Source organism: Triticum aestivum, chromosome 4A, assembly GCF_018294505.1.
Source record: "Triticum aestivum cultivar Chinese Spring chromosome 4A, IWGSC CS RefSeq v2.1, whole genome shotgun sequence".
Lineage (NCBI taxonomy): Eukaryota > Viridiplantae > Streptophyta > Magnoliopsida > Poales > Poaceae > Triticum > Triticum aestivum.
In genome coordinates this window covers 502033801-502039800 of record NC_057803.1, presented here as the reverse complement: position 1 = coordinate 502039800, position 6000 = coordinate 502033801, and positions in this window count along the sequence as shown.

Genomic DNA, 6000 nt, shown 5'->3' with positions numbered 1-6000 from the left:
TAGTAGTAGATGCAGGCAGGAGTCGGTCTAGTTGTCTTGGACGTGATGCCTATATACATGATCATACCTAGATATTCTCATAACTATGCTCAATTCTGTCAATTGTTCAACAGTAATTCGTTCACCCACCGTAAAATACTTATGCTCTTGAGAGAAGCCACTAGTGACACCTATGGCCCCCGGGTCTATCTTCATCATATGAATCTTCCAACACTTAGTTATTTTCATTGACTTTTATTTTACTTTGCATCTTTATTATAAAAATACCAAAAATCTTATCTTATCATATCTATTAGATCTCACTCTCGTAAGTGACCATGTAGGGATTGACAACCCCTTATCGCGTTGGTTGCGAGGATTTATTTGTTTTGTGCAGGTGCGAGGGACTAGCGCGTAGCCTCCTACTGGATTGATACCTTGGTTCTCAAAAACTAAGGGAAATACTTACGCTACTTTGTTGCATCACCCTTTCCTCTTCAAGGGAAAACCAACGCAGTGCTCAAGAGGTAGCATATATCATATCGCATGAGTTTATCCCTCTACATCATGTCATCTTGCTTAAAGCGTTACTTTGTTCTTCTGAACTTAATACTCTAGATGCATGCTGGATAGCGGTCGATGTGTGGAGTAATAGTAGTAGATGCAGGCAGGAGTCAGTCTTCTTGTCTCGGACGTGATGCCTATATACATGATCATACCTAGATATTCTCATAACTATGCTCAATTCTGTCAATTGCTCAACAGTAATTTGTTTACCCACCGTAATACTTATGCTCTCGAGAGAAGCCACTAGTGAAACCTATGGCCCCCAGGTCTATTTTCCGTCATATTAATCTTCCATCAACAAGCTATTTATTTTTCCATTTATTTTGCTTTCTTTACTTTGCATCTTTATCATCAAAATACCAAAAATACTATCTTATCATATCTATCAGATCTCACTTTCGTAAGTGACCGTGAAGGGATTGACAACCCCTTTGTTGTGTTGGTTGCAAGGATTTTATTTGTTTGTGTAGGTGCGAGGGATTCGTGCGTGGCCTCCTACTGGATTGATACCTTGGCTCTCAAAAACTGAGGGAAATACTTACGTTACTTTGTTGCATCACCCTTTCCTCTTCAAGGGAAAACCAACGCAGTGCTCAAGAGGTAGCACTGGTGAAGATGTTGATGGAGATTGAACCCCTCCCGACGAGAGGATCATTGGTGATGACATTGGTGATTATTTCCCCCTCCCGGAGGGAAGTTTCCCCGGCAGAACAGCTCCGCCGGAGCCCTAGATTGGTTCCGCCAAGGTTCCACCTCGTGGCGGCGGAGTCTCGTCCCGAAAGCTTGCTTATGATTTTTTTTCCTCGATGAAAGACTCCATATAGCAGAAGATGGGCATCGGAGGGCCACCAAGGGGCCCACGAGGCAGGGGGCGCGCCTAGGGGGGTAGGGCGCGCCCCCACCCTCGTGGCTGGTGGTTGCCCCCCCTCTGGTACTTCTTGCGCTCAGTATTTTTTATATATTCTGGAAATAACTTCCGTGAAGTTTCAGGACTTTCGGAGCTGTGTAGAATAGGTCTCTAATATTTGCTCTTTTTCAACCCAGAATTCCAGCTGCCGGCATTCTCCCTCTTTATGTAAACCTTGTAAAATAGGAGAGAATAGGCATAAGTATTGTGACATAATGTGTAATAACAGCCCATAATGCAATAAATATCGATATAAAAGCATGATGCAAAATGGACGTATCAATAGGCATCACGTCCGTGTTAAGTAGATCGAAACGATTCTGCATCTAGTACTATTACTCCACACAACGACCGACTCATGCCTGCATCTAGAGTATTGAGTTCATAAGAACAGAGTAACACATTAAGCAAGATGACATGATGTAGCGCGATTAACTCAAGCAATATGATGAAAACCCCATCTTGTTATCCTCGATGGCGACAATACAATACGTGCCTTGCTGCCCCTATTGTCACTGGGAAAGGACACCGCAAGATTGAACCCAAAGCTAAGCACTTCTCCCACTGCAAGAAAAACCAATCTAGTTAGCCAAACCAAATCGATAGTTCGAAGATACTTGCAAAGATATCAAATCATGCATATAAGAATTCAGAGGAGATTCAAATAATATTCATAGATAAGCTGGTCATAAATCCACAATTCATTGGATCTCGGCAAACACACCGCAAAAGGGTATTACATCGAATAGATCTCCAAGAACATCAAGGAGAACTTTGTATTAAGAATCATAGAGAGAGAAGAAGCCATCTAGCTACTAGCTATGGACCCGTAGGTCTGAAGTAAACTACTCACGCTTCATCGGAGAGGCAATGGTGTTGATGTAGAAGCCCTCCGTGATCAATTCACCCTCCGGTAGGATGCCGAAAAAGGCCCCAAGATGGGATCTCATGGGTACAGAGGGTTTCGGCGGTGGAAAAGTGGTTTGGTGGCTCCCCTGGATGTTTTTGGGGGTATAAGAGTATATATAGGCGAAAGAATTAGGTCAGGGGAGCTACTGTTGGGGAACGTAGTATTTCAAAAAAATTCCTACGGTCACGCAAGATCTATCTAGGAGAAGCATAGCAACGAGCGGGGAGAGTGTGTCCACGTACCCTCGTAGACCGAAAGCGGAAGTGTTTAGTAACACGGTTGATGTAGTCGAATGTTTTCGCGATCCAACCGATCCAAGCACCGAACGTACGGCACCTCCGCGTTCAGCACACGTTCAGCTTGATGACGTCTCTCGACTTCTTGATCCAGTTGAGGATGAGGGAGAGTTCCATCAGCACGACGGCGTGGTGACAGTGATGATGAAGTTACCGGCGCAGGGCTTTGCCTAAGCACTACGACGATATGACCGAGGTGTGTAACTGTGGAGGGGGGCACCACACATAGCTAAGAGAAGACTTGGTGTGCCTCCCTCCCACGTATATAAAGGGGGGAGGAGAGGTGGCCGGCCCAAGGGGGGCCCGCCATGTGGGGAGTCCTACTTGGACTCCTACTCCAAGTAGGATTCGCCCCCCCCTTCCTATTCCCACTAGGAGAAGGAGGGAAGGAGGAGGAGAAGAGAAGGAAAGGGGGGTCAGCCCCCCAACCCTAGTCCAATTTGGATTGGGCTTGGGGGGACACCACCTGGCCGACGCCTCCTCTCTCCACTAGGGCCCATGAAGGCCCATTCACTCCGGGGGGTCCGATAACCCCCGGTACTCCGAAAAATGCCCGAACCTTTCTGAAACCATTCTGGTGTCCAAACACAACCTTCCAATATATCAATCTTTATGTATCGACCATTTCAAGACTCCTCGTCATGTCTGTGATCTCATCCGGGACTCCGAACAAAATTCGGTTCATCAAATCACATAACTCGTAATACAAATCGTCATCGAATGTTAAGCGTGCGGACCTTACGGGTTCGAGAACTATGTAGACTGATGGTAGCTGCAACTACGTCAATAATTCCCTGGAGAGGGAGTGATGATTTAGCACAACAATGGTAGGTATTTCCCTCATTTATGAAAGCAAAGTATCGAACCAGTAGGAGAACCAATCAACACAACGTAAACAGCACCTGCACACAAACAACAACACCTCGCAACCCGACATGTTAAAGGGGTTATCAATCCCTTCCGGGGTACGGCGCCTCAAGATAGGCAAGCGGACATGAGATAAATTTTAGTAGATTGATAGATCGAACGCCAAATAAAGTAAATAAAGATAAAACGCAGCAAGGTATTTTTGTATTTTTTTTATTTTTTGGTTTAATAGATCTGAATAAAAATGCAAAGGAAAAGTAGATCTCAAGGCAAATATATGAGAAAGAAGACCCGAGGGTCGTAGGTTTCACTAGTGGCTTCTCTCGAGAAAAATGGCAAACAGTGGGTAAACGAATTACTGTTGGGCAATTGATAGAACTTCAAATAATCATGACGATATCCAGGCAATGATCATTATATAGGCATCACGTCCAAGATTAGTAGACCGACTCCTGCCTGCATCTACTACTATTACCCCACACATCGACCGCTATCCAGCATGCATCTAGTGTATTAAGTTCATGGAAAAGCGGAATAATGCAATAAGAACGATGACATGATGTAGACAAGATCTGTTTATCTATATGGCGGTAGATATAGATCTCATCTTTTATCCTTAGTAGCAACGATACATACGTGTCTATTCCCTTTCTGTCACTGGGATCAAGCACCGTTAGATTGAACCCACTATCGGACACCTCTTCCCATTGCAAGATAAATAGATCAAGTTGGCCAAACAAAACGCAAATATAGGAGAAGAAATACGAGGCTATAAGAGATCATGCATAAAAGAGATCAAAGAAACTCAAATACTTACATGGATATAAAAAGATAGATCTGATCATAAACTCAAAGTTCAACGATCCCAAAAAACACACCGCAAAAGAGTTACGTCATATGGATCTCCAAGAGACCATTGTATTGAGAATCAAGAGAGAGAGAGAGAGATGAAGCCATCTAGCTAGTAACTACAGACCCGAAGGTCTACAAAGAACTACTCACGCATCATCGGAGAGGCACCAATGGAAGTGGTGAACCCCTCCGTGATGGTGTCTAGATTGGATCTGGTGGTTCTGGACTCTGCGGCTGCTAGATGGATATTTTTTCGACTCCCCTAGGGTTATGGTATTTTTGGGGTATTTATAGAGCAAAGAGGCGGTCCGGGGGGCACCCGAGGTGGGCACAACCCACTAGGGTGCGCCTGGGCCTCCTGGCGTGCCCCGGTGGGTTGTGTCCCCCTCGGGGCACCCCCAAGGTGCAACCAGGGCCCATTGCCTTCCTTCTGGCCCATAAAAAATCTCCGTAAAGTTTCATGGCAATTGGACTCCGTTTGATATTGATTTTCTGCGATGTAAAAAACATGGAAAAACAGCAACTGGCACTTGGCACTATGTCAATAGGTTAGTACCAAAAAATGATATAAAATGACTATAAAATGATTATGAAACATCCAAGATTGATAATAAAACAACATGGAACAATCAAAAATTATAGATATGTTAGAGACGCATCAGCATCCCCAAGCTTAACTCCTACTCGTCCTCGAGTAGGTAAGTGATAAAAACAGAATTTTTGATGTGGAGTCCTGTTCATCAAGTCATATCATATTCTTTTCTTTATAGCATGGATATTTGGACTTGTATGTGATTCAAAGCAATAGCCTAGTTTTGACATAATAATTTAGATACTCAAGCATATCAACAAGCAACCATGTCTTTCAAAATATCAATGCTAAAACAAGTTATCCCTAGCCCATCATGCTCAAACATTGATCCATTCATGAAACACACTCGAATATTAACTACACCCAATACTTGAGCATGATCATATTACCTCCTAGTTGGTGCTTTTTATGAGAGAAGATGTAGACTCGAAATTCAAAATAAAAATTGCATAAAGTAAAAGAAAGTCCCTTCACAGAGGGAAGTAGGGATTTGTAGAGGTGCCAGAGCTCAAAGCGAAAAATTTGAGATAAAAACCTTTTGGGAGGTGTATCCATCCCACCAACGAAAATGACTTAGAGTTCCCAATACTTTCCATGCATAGATATATCATAGGCGGTTCCCAAACAGAAAATAAAGTTCATTCCTTTTTCCACCATAACTTTCACTTTCCATGGCTAACCGTACCCATGGGTGCCCTCCATACCAACACTTTCCACGGAATTTATTATTTGACAACATAAAGTAAATTCATTTCTTTTTGCATTTCGGGACTGGGCATCCCTAATACCTTTGCCTTACTCTCGTGCAATGACAAGTGAATAAACACTCATATTGAGAATAACACATCTAGCATGGAAAATATTAGCCACCCGTTACCGTTCCGCGAGCGAAACAAACACACAAAAGAGAAGTTTATTTTGAAAATTGGAGATGGCACATGCAAATTTGCTTAGAACGGCAAAAGAATACCACATATAGGTAGATATAGTGGACTCATGTGGCAAAACTGGTTTAAAGGATTTTGGATGC